Source organism: Plectropomus leopardus, chromosome 4, assembly GCF_026936395.1.
Source record: "Plectropomus leopardus strain MGB_pleo_1.0 chromosome 4, ASM2693639v1, whole genome shotgun sequence".
NCBI classification, from domain to species: Eukaryota; Metazoa; Chordata; class Actinopteri; order Perciformes; family Serranidae; genus Plectropomus; species Plectropomus leopardus.
In genome coordinates, this window is record NC_142179.1 from 28,940,804 (window position 1) to 28,958,709 (window position 17,906).

The 17,906-nt window shown below is 41.5% G+C and overlaps 1 long non-coding RNA gene across 1 annotated transcript; it reads right to left on the bottom strand.

The window, feature by feature from the left end:
- Nucleotides 1-1,995: 1,995 nt before the first annotated feature.
- Nucleotides 1,996-5,633, bottom strand: LOC148189797 (uncharacterized). The gene is made up of 3 exons (XR_015776484.1): nt 4,585-5,633; nt 4,212-4,328; nt 1,996-3,153 (listed from the first exon to the last, which is right to left on the bottom strand). It is a non-coding gene; the product is annotated as an uncharacterized LOC148189797 (long non-coding RNA).
- Nucleotides 5,634-17,906: the final 12,273 nt, after the last annotated feature.

Below are 17,906 nucleotides of genomic sequence, written 5' to 3' on the forward strand. Positions count from 1 at the left end.
TTTAAAAAAAAAGAAAAAAAAGGAGACAAAATAGTCTTAAAATAGAGTACTGCCGACAGGAACATTTCCTGGATGGACAAGTGACTACTGATTTTCTTAAATGTCATTTTTCTATCATTTGGCTTCCACACATGAAATTTTTGCTTTACCTTCATTGCAGTGGGGTTGTGAAAGAAATCTTAGAAACTTGGGGAAAAAACTGTTTAAATGGCTGCACACCACTAATAATAATCAAGGGTATTATAGTTAACTAAAGCTAAACTAAAAACTAAAACTTGGTGTGTTGAGTTAAAAATAAAAAGTGGACTTTAGAAAAAGAAAAAAAAAACGATTTGAAAATGGATTGTGTACTTATAAAACTAACTTAAAATAATGTGTTCAGTTTTACTCTTTGTCAATCTGGTCAAATTTGTCAGCACACGAGCACGAGGAGGCATATTTGACAGAGATGTCTACATGACTGTGAGTCAGTTTCCTTCACACAGTGTTGTGTTTGTATTGTAATACCTTTTCTAAACTTGAAGGTCTGGAGTGATTTAGGGACATCTATTGGTAAATAATAGTCATAGTTATGTTTTCATAAAATTTTAATCCTCTGAAAATAAGATCTGTTGCTTTTTTGTTATCTCAGAATGAGTCATTTAGATCTACATACAGAGCAGCTTCTCTTCCACAGACTCCACCATGTTTTTTTCCACAGTCGCACAGGGTGGACAAACCAAACATTGACTCTAGATAGGACCATTCTCGTTTTTGTGTCGACCACTGTAGTTCCCCTACATGCTTGGCTTACAGGAGAAATTTCAGTTCTGCAACCTTAACAGCTAGATGCCACCAAATTCTACACTCTGGTCTTTTAAATCTGGCCCCTGAAAAATAACCCCCTATTGTGACAAAAAATAAAATACTGAAATTAATAGAAAACAAACTAAAAATAAACATTTTTAGACAATAAAAACTAAACTGAAACAGGCACTAAAACCAACTGTATTTAATAAAAAAACGAATAAAATAAATACAATACAATAATAACTATGGCCATAACTGAGAAAGTGTGACTACTTTTATTTTGAATGAGCCAACCCTTAAAAAACAGCTTTAAGCATTGACCAGTGCGTATGATCAACAAACATAGCCTACAATTCTCCCACCAACCAGTCTCTTAATCCATGCTCATGTGTAGGTATTGTCTGAAAAGTGGAAACCTGTGTTGTAGTGTGTGTTCTTAAATGCTTGACATCCTTATATCTTTAATCTCTTTAAGTGTCATTTAACCAGCTGACAAACAGAACCACAAACTATTTGCGGGTCATTAGCAGTTATAGCGGTGGAAGGAGAAGTAGCACCACTAGTCCTTTATTGGACCTACACTAGCAAATCCTTTTGTCACTCCAGGTGATACAGATGTCACCTCGAGTTTTGTTATTGCTCTGCTGTCCTCCACAGGCTGCAGTTGTACTCTGCCTCTGCCCGTGTGATTGACTGTGTATGCAGCAGGATGAGCCGCACCAGGACAGAGCCACTTATCACTCCGGGAGCAATGGATGACCCAGGAACAGAGATGCAGCCTGGACCGCACACTGTGTCATCTGTCAGCCAGCCGCGTAGGTGAACCGGAGGATGAGAGGAGATGAGCAGAACTGAGATTTAGAGCCCGGCCTTCCTCACATTATCTCCCCCTCACACCATTGCTCATGTTGTGAAACTTCCTGGAGCTAAGAGCCGCTGGAACAGATTTTACAACTGGGGGAATAAAGGGACAGCTGAAGGATGAGGGGAGGCATGCAACACTGTTGTGGCTGTATTTCTAATGAGAATTAGGCTCCAAATCACTGTATTCATCAAGTACAATGATTGTCAGGGAATTTGTCTTGTCAGCACTGATGCAAGGACGTATCGACAACTCTGCACCAACGCCAGCTAGACAAATCTCAGTACTTTTAATCTCATTTTAGGAGAGGAGGTTACAGTTTGAGTACAAAACTTCCACTTCACACTTAGCCTTAACCACAGCAGATTTTTTTTTTACCGCAGATGGTTATCACAGCAATGAATTAACCCTTTGAAACCTGAGCAAATTGCCTTGACTTCTTTCAAAAACACTGGAAGAAGGCAATGGGCAACAAAGAAATTAGCTTAAAAATCAGCAATAGTAAAAAGTACAAGAAAACTACTTAAAATTGTATATTAAAACTAAAAGAAAAATGAAAAAGAAAGTTTTAAAAAAGAAAATGCCCCAGAAAAAAAAATGTTGTAACTTAATTTTAGATATGTAATTATGAGAAATGAATGATTAATTAATTACTTATTTAGTCATTAATAATTTTTCCCTAAACACTTTTCCCTAGATTTTTCCTTTCTTTCCCTGGACATTTTCTCTTGCTTTTTTCTTTTTTTAAAAAATATAAATCAAAATGTAAATCTACTTATTTCTTGCAATTTGAGGAACATTTCTAACCAAGTTGCTCATTGCCTTTTCCCCCATGTTTCTGAAAGAAATTGCACCAATTTGCTCAAGGTATGAAAAATGATAAAGATGGTGTATAAAGAATGCATTGCACAAAAAAAAACAACTTTATCCCACAGCTGCATCAAAATAAATGTACAAAATGTTAACCAACCTGACCAAAGACCATTATATATTAAAAAGCTTTTCCCATAATTGTCTGCATGTAGAGTTCAGTCAAGTGTTCAGTCTGCCGTGTGTGAGATAGTAAACCACACAGCTCTCCATGCAGGAAGAGCACAGGGAGGGATGGTGCATTCAGTGGAGCTGACAGCTACCTACCTCTGATTCAATGTGATTTATATCCACACAGAGCTCGGACGTGGCTGGTGCATCGGCAGGTCAATTTGGTTTGGGTAGAAGAAGACTTGTCTGATTGATAGAGTGGGGGCCAGCTATGTTCTCCACGCTCGGCTCCCCCTCCATCAGGGCCCCTGTTACAGCCGATTAATCCTCTGCACACAGAGCACAGGCTCTGGCAGGGATTTTGTGTGTGTGTGTTTGGGTAAACCTCAATCTCTGACCTAAGACTGCCTCCTCCTGGAAGCAAGCTGTCGTCTGCTTCATGTTGGCATAGCTGCATTTCCAATCTACTAAGCCAAGGAAATGATCTGGAGTCCTCTGTCACCTGCTGTGGTAGGGTGAACCTGCAGAAATGATGATTAATCAAATATTTTGCTATCACCAGTAGATGGCAATATCTGCTAAAATATGAATTTGATGATCTCTGTATGACATACTCCTACAGTCCTGTGAGATGAACTGACTATGGTGCTGTATCAGGTAAAATGGGACAAATAAGGTTTCACATTTTACTTTAAATTTAAGCAGCCATTCATCAGTCATGTGACTGCATTGTTAATGCAAATGTGCTTTACATAAAGCAATCATTTTATTGATCTGAGATCACTTGGATAGGCAGAGCAAAGAGTAAAAAAATCCACCTTTTACACTTCCACAACTTACAAGGGAATCCATGTGACATGTTGGTGATAAGAGTACTGGAGCTAAAACTATAAGGTTATAGCAACAAACATGGTTGTAGTATGCTGTGTTTTATGATCTGTTTGACTTATAATCAAAATATTTTTACAATTAATTTAATCGGGTATTTTTGCAAAATGGTTTAGAGTGAGTACTTACAGTAATGCATTAAGGTAAATAATGGGTCCTTTTTCTGAAGTGAAACCGCCATGTTTTTAGGCTTTCGGGTGCCATAAAATCATGACTTATCCTACCGTGTGTCACCCTGTCATACAACAGACATTTGTTTTGTAGTTTTGTAACTTAAAAAAACTTTAATGACTATGCATTGAGTCCATGTTGGCTACAATAGTCCAGAAACAGCAATCACTGATACACACACAAAGCACACAGTATGATCTGCCCTGATCTCCTCTGCAGTAGTGTTTTTCCTGTTTAATTCTGTTCCGCAATCATACTTAGTGTTTCCTGTTCTCTGTTGTCACTGACATCTCTTGTTTCAGAGCACTTCATTTGCTGCTCTTCTGTTTACCTGCCACTTTTGATTATCTTCCACGCCCTTTTTTAGTTTCACCCGTCCCTCACTAGTCTTGAAGTCTACTCACCTGTTCTCACTTCCCTAATCAGTGTCTTCCTCCTTATGCTTGCTCATTTCCTTTGTTCTTGGTCATTCAGTCTTCATTTTTGGCTTCTTTTTTTATATACATTTTTGGTCTCTTACCTGCTTTCGTGTGCCTGCTTGCTTTCACTTGCGTTATATTGTGACTGTAACCATTTTGGACAGCAAATTCATCCAGCTGCCTCATCTGTTGCCTGCTTTTGGATCCAATCCTGCTTCCTGCTCTCCAAGACAGTAACACACACACACACACACACACACACACACACACACACACACACACACACACACACACACACACACACACACACTAGATCATGCTTTTGTACTGTTTATCACAGCCGTGATGATAAACAGTACTACAGCACTCCCTCTCGTGTGATATTGCTGAAATGGCTTTTTGGCTAATAAGTGGGTATGCTTTTAACAGCCAGAAAAATAGTAGGGTAGACCCAGTATACCAGATTATACTCACCAGTACACCTCTGGTACCACCTGTAGTCCAACTAGTTAATCAGAGAGTGACCATCACAGTCACAATATGCTCCAGCATTTATTGGTATGGTGAAGCTTGGTGTATCTGAGGATCATTGGAGTAAGAAAAAATGAAAACGCAAAAGCCATTTAGGCCATGGTATAAAAAAAAGGTAAAATGTGCTAATTTTATTGTTTTGTTATAAAGTATTGTTTGTTAGCAAAGTTGTTTATTTGTGTTATTTCTCATCAGCTCAGGTCAGGCTTGACTAGGGTACCCAATGAGGTAGGTTTGGCAGTGTGTCTTTATGATACAAAAAAGTGTTCCAAATTTCCTGACTGCACCCAAATGGGAAATCATTCACCCATTAAGAATATAAAGATTGATTAAATAGCAGATGCTCCGATTTATTTGTACAGTTACATTATTCCCCCGAGTCTCTGCTTCCACAAGACGACTATAATCAAATGAAGGGGAGCAAAGAGCAGTTGACTCGTTGCTATATCAGTCACAACAGCACAGCCAGCCCGCTCCCTGTAGTTCACTTCAATCCCACAGTCGTGCTTTCTCTCAGTGCCCGCCCCGTGCCTGGCTGTGTTGGATGAGACTTGGATGAGGGCCTCTCGCATCTTCAAGGCTCGGAGCGGTCAAAGTGCTGCCTGATGTCCCACTGACCCAGCCCACCTCTGAGTATCTGTCCAAGGCCTCCCTTTTCTCCTGAAGCCCCCCTCCTGAAGGCTTTGTATCCCTTTATCCATGAGATCAGAATTCCAGATCAGGATTAGGGTCAGTGTCTGGATCAGTTGTATCAGATATCTATTGAAGCATATCTCTCCATCTCTTTTTCTCCTCTCTGGCTTCGCTGGTCCACCAAAAAGACGTTTTATCTTGTGTTCACCGTCTCCTCTCTCCTGGAGATGAGTGACACATCAGAGATAGCCTTCAACTAATCCAATCCTTTATGCTCCGTGAAAGTAAGTCGCGAGCCTGTAGCCCTTTCGCACTTTATTTGTTGTCGTTTGAAATCATACTTAATGTCATGCTCGACGTCGGATGAGGAGCTCCATGCCTTTTTAAATTTCACTCAGCCAGTGATGTGACTCTCAGGAACAGAAGAAACTTTCAACATCAAAGCAAGACAAGAATTCTTGCAGTCAAACTGTTGGTTATTGTTGGAGCTGCTCCAGGAAATGGTTTGATGAATGCATTGGCAGAGTGCCTTTCAAGCCGGCATTGTTTTTTGGTTGGTGAGATTTCAAAACTTCCCACACTGCTGTCATTATACAACACTGGACTCCAGACAGTATGGTGTGATGTATGCAAGGCCACGATGGATAAAATTACACTTTCTATATCTGTAGCATCCATAAGAAGTCTGCTCTGATGATGCTAAGCTGAAGAGCAGACTTCTGCTTTGCTGTCACATGATTTGCAATTGTTGTCACTCTCGTCAGCTTTGTTTGCTAATCTGTCCAGCAGGTGGTGCTGGAGAGCTGAAGTTCTCAAAGACATAAAATTGGAGGCTTAGTTTGTGTGTGTGTGTGTGTGTGTGTTTGTGTGTAAGTGGGAAGTATCCCCAGAGCTTTACCTGACCTCCCATTCCCCTCTGTTGCACACACCTTGTCAGCAGGTTGGGCCTTATCTCTCTCCGACTGAACTGAGCCATTGAGCGCACACTTGACCTTGTCATTATCTTGTACCTGGTTTTGTTTTCACTCTCCTTTCTCCCTTTTGTGTGTTTCCTGACTTTCCCTTTCCACTCTATTTGTACAAAGATAAGAACGGAGTCTCTATCCCTCACCGCACACACACACACACACGCACACAGGCAGACACACACTCACACACCCTCACACACCCTCACACACCCTCTCTTCTCTCTCTTTCTCACTGCTTTGTTTATGAAAGAAGCCTTGTGTTTATAACAAAGAGAGGCTCTGACCATGACCTTCCGTGGCGGTTTGAGGTGTAGTCAACACCACTAAGTCTTCTTCCTCTAATTTGCAATATAGAGGAAGGATCATAGTTTTTTTATCCTGACTACAAAGCATATTTAATGTTGTATACGGATGCTCTTCCTGTTAAACTTTATAAAGACTCCATACAATGAACTACTTGGATGATAAAGAAAGGCAGGAAGAGGAGGGATGCCTTTAATCTCATCAATTATGTGCAGTATGAAGCTTAAATAAAGAGAAAAAAGTTATTTGAAGAGCACCATATTGCAGATGTGAGTGGTAGATATTTTCAAGTAGAACTGTTAATTATATGCCAAAAATACTTTCATTAAAGAGACAGTGTTTGGGGAAATAGACCTATTTGCTTTTTTGCCAGGAGTTAGATGAGAATATTAATTTCACTCTCGTAGGCCAACTGTGCATCAAATATGAAGCTACAGCGAGGAGATAGTTTGCTTAGTTGATCATAAAGAAATAGAAACAGATCATAATCATAGAAACAGCTAACTTGGCTCCTTTCAGAAGTTATGGCTAAGCAACTGTCCTGCACATAACCCCTATGAAATCATAAATCGTTGTTTTTGCACTTTTTTTTCCAACAATGTATAGTGTAACGTCAGTTAAGGAGCTTTAGCATTAGCTCACGTTTAGTTAAACTGACTCTCTGCAAAGAAGGCCCCCAGAAAGTGTGCCAGACTTTCAAGCCATTTTTTTTGTAGTTGGGAAACAGTGTGATGCCATTTGGCCCTAAAATAATGTTTCCCATACACTTACATTGTGAAAGAGATTTTTGTAAATCAGTGGATTCATAGTTTTGAGTGTCACAGCCCCCCTGAAATGAGCCCCCCTGACTCATTTCACTGTCAGGATTTTATCCATTCACTTTGACAACATTACAAAAGTCCATGCTAGAGGAGCTACATGATGAAACCATTCTATTCCCATTCAAGTTAGCAGAGGGCTTAACCAGAAGTTAACTGCTTAGCTTGCTAAAGTTTTGGTGTGCTTGCTCTATGGGATGTGGGTAATTTTATACCAAAGAAGTCAAACGTTTTTGGCCTCATGTATCACTGAACAACATTCATTAAAATGAACAGGGCCACACCTCTAACACTGTATCCAGTTCTCCCATGGAAGACACCGACTGGCTGTTCTCTCCCTGTTATACCGGGCCACACTGCCTGCATGAGCACAGCATCACAAAACCTGTTGTTTTTTATTTCGGTGTTACAGACTAGAGCAGCCACACTGCTGGCATGAACACCACTGCTCAGACATGGCCGTTATGCTGCTCATCTGCGGTTCATCTAGAGAAATGTAAGACAGTAAAAATGGTCTTTTCTAATTCTATTGACTCTTTACCACCTTTTGGTACAGTTTTGATGTCTGTTTCTGTCACAGACATGAGGAAATACAAATACATCTGTTTTACTCAACCTTTCCTGTTTCTTTTTCCAAGTAAAAGCTCTCTGATAATGAGACGCATCACTGACCATAGTTTATGTCTTCAGTATGTAGCCTAATATATGTGTAGATGGAGATGTTTTGTCCTGATAGGTTTAACTTTCAGTGTATCTAGAGGAGATTGCTACATTCAAGAGTACAGGTAATTACAGTAGAGGTTAAAATATGCAGCAAGGAACCGATGCCTTGTATTCCACAGTTTTGAGGTAACATGAAAAATCTCCACCAAGCACAATTTTGATATACCAAACAATAGACATCGCTCAAAATTCTGTTCCGTTAACATTTCTGACAGTATTCATCTGACATGAAATGAATGACGGAAAACTGTGGCGGTGTTTAGGAGCTCATTTTCACTGTAACCGAGTGATGCAGTTGAGTTTCAAAGTTGCTTTTTGAATTACAATACGCATATGCTTCCCATAAAGCAAGCCTCAATATATCTGTCCATCAAAAGGTTCACTGACAGCATGAGGGGAGATGTTGCTCGCCTTTGATTCTAATGCTAAGAGCATAATTTATGTAAGATGTTTGAATGGCTTTTTGAGTAAGAATAGATTAAAGGAAGTTTCATGCTTGAGGAGCCAAAAAAGTGCCTGCAAAGCACTGTTTTTAAAACTCCTGGGGCTGCAAGAGGGTTGATGAACAGGGCGGGTGCAAATGGTGATTAGCTCACGCCATTTATTGCGCTAACAAAACAGTGTGCCAATCACGGCCATCCCTTGAGTTTTCCTCTCTTTTCTGCAAATATGAAAGACCTTGTCCCGACAGTGACTTCAAAGGTGGCAGCGGCAGGCCCCATACCAGGCCATGGCGTCTCCCTGAGCCCTTCCCCTCCACACATCAAACCCCAGCTGACAAAAGCAGCTCTAGGTGGCATAATGAGACGCATCACTGCTTTCAACTATGTGTGAAGTGTGACATTCTCTGTCTTCTTGTGTCTTGTGTTGACACTGCGGCCTGTGTGTGAGGAGTTGACCGGACAGTCCAGACAGCCCCCACTCCTTGGACGCGAGCCACTGAGGGGCAGCATCAAAGGCCTGCGAGTTCCTTAGGTCAACAGTCAGGGCCGTGTACACACTATGCTCACACAACTGGCTCAAAGGGAGAGGACAGTTTTAGTGCAGCCCTCCCCCTTGTAGCTTCCTCAAGATTGTTTCTTCTGTGTCCAGAGGAAGGCCTGTGGACCAAAACATCAACTGATAACTCAATTTTCAAGAATCCTTCTTGAAAGGCTGTGCCAGTTAACTGTGAAGCCATGCGAGGGTTTATATTCACGGCAGGCTATTCTGTTTGTACATATACGTATGCAGTGAAGAACAAAGAAGAAAGCAGTATGAAGACCAAAATTCTGATAAAGGAGGCTTAGTCAAACAACACTGGGCTTTACCCCAGGACACCAATGTTCAAAACCCTGTCAAACCAAGTGAACTTTAAGTATTAAGGAACATCACGACCATCTTTCTTGTCCTAAACCTGACCTACGCAATGCTAAAAGCGTAATCTGAACCCCTAACCCTTACTTTTCTTGCCTACATACATAACTTTATGTTAAGTAGGTAACTTTATGTCCTACCGGCCCATTCTCATTCTGAAGTTGTCAAATACTACCGTTTTATCAATGACCTTGGCGTAAGATACTAACAACCAAAGCCACCAATCGCAGCGTTATGATATGCTGCTGGACGACATCAATTTCCAACATAGTTGGATGGAACCTTTGGTGGCGCTATTTTACGCCACCGGTTGGGCGGATGGCATCTGGTGCGGTGATATGATATGATATGATATGATATGATATGATATGATATGATATGATATGATATGATATGATATGCGGGCGGGCAGTGTCAGGTTGATACACTGCTTTTGACAACATGATATAAGGAGCATGGGGGTGCTGATAGGGTGTTTAGGAGGGGCGGTGAATGGGTCCAACAAACCCTGGACTTTCACTTGCTTTATCCAGTATTTGCTTGCCATATGGATGTAGAGCCAGACCTTTATGTTATTTCCTAAACCTACCCACATGCTTCTGTTGCTCGAATCTAACCACCTGTCCCTTTGTAGCCTAATTCTAACCACCCACTTTTATTGGTTGCAGCATCCCAGAGTGTCACCAGCAGACGCAGGTGGATACCTAGAATGTAGACGCGGAAGTCCACTGACAAAGCAGCGATTAAGGGACAACTTAGGGTAAAAATGTGTTGGTACTACACAGGAGACAGGTGTACACCTACATACATAACTTCATGTTAGCAAGGTAACATCATTTATGGGCTGCTAATTTGTTAGATATCATACAAACCATTATATGAGGATAGGTTGTTCTCGCACATGTGCACCCTATCAGTTAGGAGATACTGAGAGGCATGCTCCTGCCTTGTGACTGACTCTCTGGTATTTTTGGAGGTGATGAAGGCCATTATCAGTGGATTAACAGAAACTAAGATGGTGGGGGCTCACAGTGTTGGAACATACTGCCCTAATTCTCCCTCGTCTGTATCCCATGTATTACCCTTGTCCACTGGCTAGGATAAGATCCCTCGGAGAGGCGGAAGCTATGCAACCACGCGCTGCACCTCTCATATGACCATAATGTCGGAGCCAAAAGTAAAAAACAAATTCAATAAGCTGCATAAAGCTGATCCATGCTCCAATCCACAGACAGCTTTTCAGTAAAACAGAGGAAACCTGGGCTCAGAATCCTCCAGAGGCACATAAAGTAGCATTCAACATGTCACAACACAGCTAAAAAAACAAAGACTGGTTTCTGCTCCCTGGAAGCACACACACAACAGCTGCATTCATATTCAGCCACCATTCATCCCGATTCATGGCATAATACAATTGGACAGGTGGATTGATAATCTAATATGGCTTAGTTTTTTTATCCTATTCCTCTCACTTTTCAAATAGTTTACTTGGAGCCTGAGGGTGTGAGCCATCCTGTTTTCTATGGCCGCCGAATTACCTCAGAGCGCGCAGTGCCTAGCTCGCTGCCAGAGAGGGAGGCGAGTATTGTTTTCATGACAGAGATCAATGGGTGGGTGAATGTGCTTTAATTCTGCAGGAGCTCCTCTCCCAGGCTAATAAATGCAAGCCTCCCTGCTGACTGGGCTGTCGTGCTGAGCCCAGCGGGGGTCAGCCTTTTTGTGTTCCTGTGCCCAAATTATGGAACCATCAATACGCTCCCTGGAACCAGTCAATAGAAGCCCGCTTTGTGGCCGAGAGGAGACCAACTTCAAGGCTGATCAAAAAAAAAAAAAAAAAAAAAAGGAAAGAAAAAAACCCTAAGCTCTGACACATTTACCAAATAAGATCAGGATCAGAACGTACAGATATATTATACATTCAAAAATTCAGAGCTGCTTGTATTACTTGCGCAACAGATATTGGGTGTGTCTCACCAAAGGGATGCATCCTGCCAAACCTGTTTTCCGAAACACTTTGTTAATAATTATTTACATGTTGCAAATTCTTTTGCCGTGTGAGGAGTGTCAGTGCACTATAATTGTGCTTTGAACATGAAACTGCAGCCACTTGAGACTCATTTTAGTTGTCTATGAGGAGGTAATGTGGAGATAAAAGTTATGCCAGTGGCTCAAATATTATCAATTTAAGCAAGATTTAGAGAGATGTTAACTTTTAAAATTCTCAAAATTTTGTTAGCACAATTACTGAAATCCATTTTTGAGCATGGGTGTGCTTTTGAGGATCCCTGAAACGCCACTTTTTCCACAAAATACTACATTTCTGTTGCCTGAACCAGGGGTTGTGACACACTTTCTTTTGACAACGCACAGGCGATGAAAACTGTTGTCATGCATGAGTGTGTTTCCATACTGCCTCACTGCTGCTTGTAGCATCAAGTGAATTATTAAGTATCCAGCTTCAAAAAGCTTGTAAAACTCTGTCCTCCTCAAAACCTCAAACTTTTTTCTTCCCCTCTCCCCTTTTCTCTCCCTCTTTTATTTTTGTTGGCTTCTCAAACATCAAGTTGTCTCCGGATTTTCAAACGGGCTGAAAAATAAGAGTTTCCCCAGCTTGCAAGCGCATTCAAAGGGCGCGTTCTTCAGATGTGCCACCTTGCAGCGTGGTGGTGGCTGTGCAGGAACAGGATCATTCAGATATGCTAATGGATCAGCGGGGTAGCTCCAAGCGCGGCTTACCCCGCTTTAAAAGACAGCTGCCTTCTCCCTTTCTTTTCATGCCCTACTCTCAGCCTGCCTCTCTCTTTCCCACTCTACATTGATAGCAGGTTGAAATTTAATAACCATTAAATTTCTACTAATTAGACAGATAGAGCAATTAGCCGGGTGCATGTAAATCCAGGTTGTGAAATATGTTGGACAAAGAGAGTTCAGAGGATGAGTTTGGGCAGTCGTTGAACGCAGCTGAGGTTAGAGTCGGCACAGTGTAATGATATCATGCTCAATGCGGAGAGCTGCAGATAATAGAGCCAGTGCCCACTGGCCCTCCCCTTGGTAAAGTGGCCCTCTGTGTCAGTGCCTGTGTATGAGCCGTTGGCTCTGTCGCCGAAGCCCCAGTCCCACACTCTCCTGGGCTATCTATTCTCTCCAGCCAGAGTCATGCTGCGCAGGAATCCTGGGTGATTGGGTTTCTTTCAGGGGCCTTATAGTCAGTCATAAATCGGAGGGGATCCTGCCCGGCCCCTCGCTCTCGCCCCTAACCCTGGCTCCAGCTGGCAGGGGACGATTGTTGGAGAGCCGAGGTCATTGCAGGGTCGCTCTCTGTGGCGCTTCTTAACTCCCCTTGCCTATTTTTTTTCTACCCCTCCCCTCCACTATTTCCCCCCCTTTTTTCTCTGTCTCCCGGCTGAGGTTGCTAGGGCTTGGTATTTGCTTTTTAAGACCATGTTGTAATTACAGAGGAGCTCTACTCCCCTTGCCGCCTCTGGCTCCCTCTCCTCTTTTTTTTTTATCACTGCTGATTGGTGGTAAGAAGCTATACTGGGGCCATCTCACCCCCCACAACAGGCTTTTGTGCTGCCTCTTCCCTGGGCACACACAGAACTGATTCATTCACATCTCCTAACCTTTACAGAAGCAGAAAAAGACCGGGGTGGCCTCCTCACACCAATCGGACAGCAAGCAGAGGAGTGGAGGTGGGAGTCACCTAGAGAGGAGAAATGGGTGCAGGATTCCCAGCATTCGCATGGACACAACAGTACCTTCAAGACAAACTGTAGAAATCAGGTATTAGCAGTCTCACTGTAGCAGTGACCTAATCTTGCAGCAGAATTATAATTGTGTGTTGGCTCGACCCCACGCTCACACCATTGTGAGCATTATACTTGTGAGTTGGTGTATCTGTGTAAACGCTTGTCGGCTTTGGTGTGTCTTTGGAGTGTCGTAAAGTTTGATTGATTCAAAATGACTCAGTAGTGGCAATATCAAGCCCAAGTACCCAAATTGGCTTCACTTTAACTCGCAAGATTCATGGACAAAACAGTGTCTTTTGCTGGACCCATTTTCCCAACAAATAAAATATGTGGGGATGCATGATACGTTATCGGCACATATTGGCTTTTAAATAGAATATCAGAATCAGCCAAAATGCTGATTTCTACATGTCATTTTTTTTAATTGACAAAGTGAACATGTAAAAAACATTAACCCTAAGTTAAAATAGTTTTCTTATATTGCACAATGACTGAATACGACATATCTGTACATTGGAAAGCATTGTATTTTATGTCTCCATGTGCAGGTGGGCCATCATGATAAGAGTATGCATAATTTGATCAATCCCAAATGAGTTGTTACATATTGGCATGTATGATATTGGCAAAAAAAATCCAACACTGTGCATCCCTAAAATGATGCTAACAATACTAACATCAGCCTATAAAATTTTACATTGTATAAATTTGCCTAGCTACTAGCAGTTTTCCTCTACTCATATAAAGCCTGGAGCAACTGCAGCATTTACCAAAGAAAATATATTACAAAATTACACATTAAGTGTCCTCAACTTCTGTCTAAGTAAGAACACATCTATGCAGAGGCAATGACGTAGGCACGGCATCAATTCGACACAGAAGTATAAATCACGCTTTAGGGGTAGATATGTTGGGGTTTGTTTCTTTTTAACATATCTACTGTGACTCAAAATCTGAGTTGAATTGTTATTGCAAAACAATAAAATCCTATTACATTGGTCAACAAAGCAGGTTGCTACGGGCTCAGGCCACATTTCTTTGCTGTATAGACCTATAGCCGCTTGTTGTTTTGGTAGGAAGAGTCTGTGTTTGCTGTTATAGCAGCACTACACCACAGAGAACATCAGACGCAGCCCTGACGTGTCTCTTCTGTGGGATTGCACCCCTCTGCCAACATCTGGGACCGTAAACTGAGATCAAAAAGTGACAGTGAAAACAATACCGCAATGACAACAAACATGCCATTGGACAATAAGAGAAGGAGGAGTACCCTTAAACCACAGTTTGGCCAGGGGGGTCCTCACAGAGAAGGGTGCAGTCATTTTATTATCTCTAGCTGGCTCTTTTGCATGCATTGAATTTAATCTGATTTGTAATAAAACAAAAACAGCTGTAAGTGCGAACAGCAAAACAATGCCGGGATAAGAAATAAAGTACATGCAGCTGCTGCTCAAACAGTCCTGGGCCTACTGTAAGAGACGAGGCCTGAGGTGCAGCAGCCAATCATAAATATACCATACATATAGGCAATAAAGCACAGTCTGGAACTAAATGATTATATCTGCCTCATAAATCCTTTAAAGTGAGTGAGGCATTTGATGCTATGCAGAGGCTTGTCTTTCCCCTAACACACTTCAAAACAAACGGAACTGAAATATCACAAAAATGCGTACAGTGTATAGCTATAGAAGCATGGCTTGTCTTTCATGTGTATGGAAAAGTGCCACAAACTAGGCATTGTTCCCTATGAAATAGGATACAGGCTTGGAAGAGCCATTGTTCTATTTCAGTTTGCTTGAATCTCCTCTGTTGCATGCTGGCTCGTTGCTTCACCGTTCTGACTTCTGACAAACAGCATCTGCACCAGGGACGCCACTTCCTCCCACGAGGCAGATGGGAACAAACCCAGTATAATCACTTCAAATAAACAGGATGCCATTAATTGTTTGCCCCATCAATTGAAGTGTGTCCCTTGGTATTCAATGAGAACTTGATTAATCATTTTAATGGTTTGACTTATTGCATGCCAATGAGGAGAGATAAAATGTCTGGCAAGGAACAAATCAGTGGTTGAAGCCCACATTACTCTGCAGAGGCCAGGCTTATTCATAACTATAGACAGCTAATCTATTCTAATGTAGCTCTACCATAAACACATGTGCCTATGGAGAGCTGAAGTAAAGCTTTTACATTCTGTTTCAAAAAACATCTTTCAGAATCATATTGACTTGTAAACATGCTAATAACTACAAACCGTTTAAACATAAAAACATTCAGCAGTATGTCTTGTTGTGCACTCTTCATGCCTTTTTTTCAAACAATATAATATTGCTATTTCATTTATATTTACGTTTCCATGACCAGCTTGACAAAATCCTACGTAGCTAGTTTGTATGTAACCTACATAATCACGAGCCAGTAATTTGTGTATAAAAACATAATGTAAAGTAACGCATAATAAAATAATCAGGAAGGCTGCGATCAGGTGACTAATGTGTTGACAGGAGTAAAGAGGGAAGTAGTATAAATATTGAAAGCCTGCTTAAGGAGGTAGGTTGTACTGGTGGACAGGTCAAACAAACACAGGAACTTCTCTCAGGAGACCGGTGTTCTTTAAATTATTTCAAGGCAAATCGTCACCATGATTATTTTCCTACATCTAACCTTTATAACTTTACTTGGAATAGACATGGGATGCCATTTTTTTTAAACTTTTTGATAGCAGTCATAATCTGTTTCTGTTGCAATTTATTGCATTTTGCATTTCTTTATACACCACTGCCCACCTTAGCCCTGTGTGAAAACTTTTTTGGAATATCTTGCTTGTTTTTCTCCAAACTTTCCACGCAAGTTTCTTTGTGTGCAAAATGAAAATGTGTTGTAATGGGTTCATGGAAATGCATCTACAGATGAAATTATTTGGTGGTTTTGGATTAAATCAATTACGATGATGGGATTTATCCTTAATTGATAAGATCGTGATAGATGCCATTTTAACTCCGATTATGGAAGGTAATCCCGAGGCAATTTTAATTTTTTTCTGAAAGAATTATGAAAGACAAGCTAAATGAGAGATTGTGTTGACTTACTATTTGAACAGAGATTAGTACAACTGCTCTCTGTACTGTGAGTGAACATGTGTGCACAGTAAGATGAAACAATATAGTGCATGTTAAGGATGCCAACAAGAAATGTTATCTTCATACCTCTGAGCTAAAACAACACTGTCTATCATTACATCTCACCATGAACTGTACTGCACTCAGGAATGACAGTACTTCTTACACATATCAGATGTCAACACTGAGCCAAATGTCAACAGGCGTAAACAAACACCTCCAGACAGCGGAGCAAACAATTATTAGAGAGAGAGCAAACAGAGGGAGTCTTGGCTGAACTGAGGACTTCCTCCCGGGGTTGTCAGATCTGTCTGCTTTGACGTCGTCACGGCGTCAGGTTAACAGCCCAGCCGTGGTCAGATCACAAGGGCTGTGACGGCTGGATGAAAGGGCTTCACCAAAAGGTGCTAATGGAAACGTCCTGAACCTGTAACACCAGCCTCTCTGTCAAAACCACAGAGGGAGAGGAGGTGAGAAAGAACTGAAATGCAGAGAGGCTGCAGTTGTTTGTCCAGACCGAAAGAGAGGGTCATGGTGGTGACAGCATGTCCTATTCTTTATGGTGATAGAGAGAGGATAGGGGACAAGGGTGTCAGTCGTCACAAGGGAGAGGAGTTGGGTGTTTGGAAGGGGGGTGGGGGGTACCAACAAGGTTGTGTCAGCTCCCAGAGGACAGGGGTCCAGCCGAGCCGGTGTCCTCTTTCACTCCCGCTGACCTGTTTGCACTACAGTGGGCCGTCCGCTGTCGACCTGTTTAGACAGCTAACACTCTGCTGACTTTGAACCCACATCGTCAACAGCACTGACACTCAAGACGGCACTTAAGACACACAAGTTTTGTTTACTCTCCTTTTGGTCTTCCTCTCAGGCGAATTGAGGCGCAGATCTTCTCGACATCTGTAGTGAGGATGAAACAGAATAATAATTGGATGCAACTATGAAAAAGGCTGCTGTCCTTCTTGAGAAGTTCACAGAGATCTTATCCTTATTGTAGTAACACCTGGTAGATGATAAGGGAGAATTTAGAAGTTGGATTGGGTTGTTACAGCTGATAGAAGCTATGACATGCACAAACAGACACACAAACACATCTCCGCTGTGGAATATTGTCCATTACGTTGATAACATGAACATTGATTAAAAGATGTCAAAATCAGGTGGCGTTCAGACGAAACACATAGCAAAGTGAAATAGCTTTGGGCAACACAGACTGAAGTAAAGAAACATCCATCTGAGTTGAAAATCTTTCAGTTTTTTGGAAAAAAGCCCAGCCTACACTTAGTCAGAGGGTTATGACTCCAATTCATATATATACAAATAATCTGGAATTTCTGGTGAGCACTGTCATCAGCTCCTGTAAAATCACCAACTGGTTAGCGGACTCTTATTTTAAAGCTTCGAGTTTGGCATTTTGGCCGTCGATTTTTTGGAGCCATAAGTGACCATATTTGGGTGAGAGGCTGGAGCCCATGTACAGTTGTCATGAAGGGGGAAATTCCCTTTAATAATAATAATAATGATAATAATAATAATAATAATAATAATAATAATAATAATAATAACAATACATTTTATTTATAAGCACCTTTCTCAACA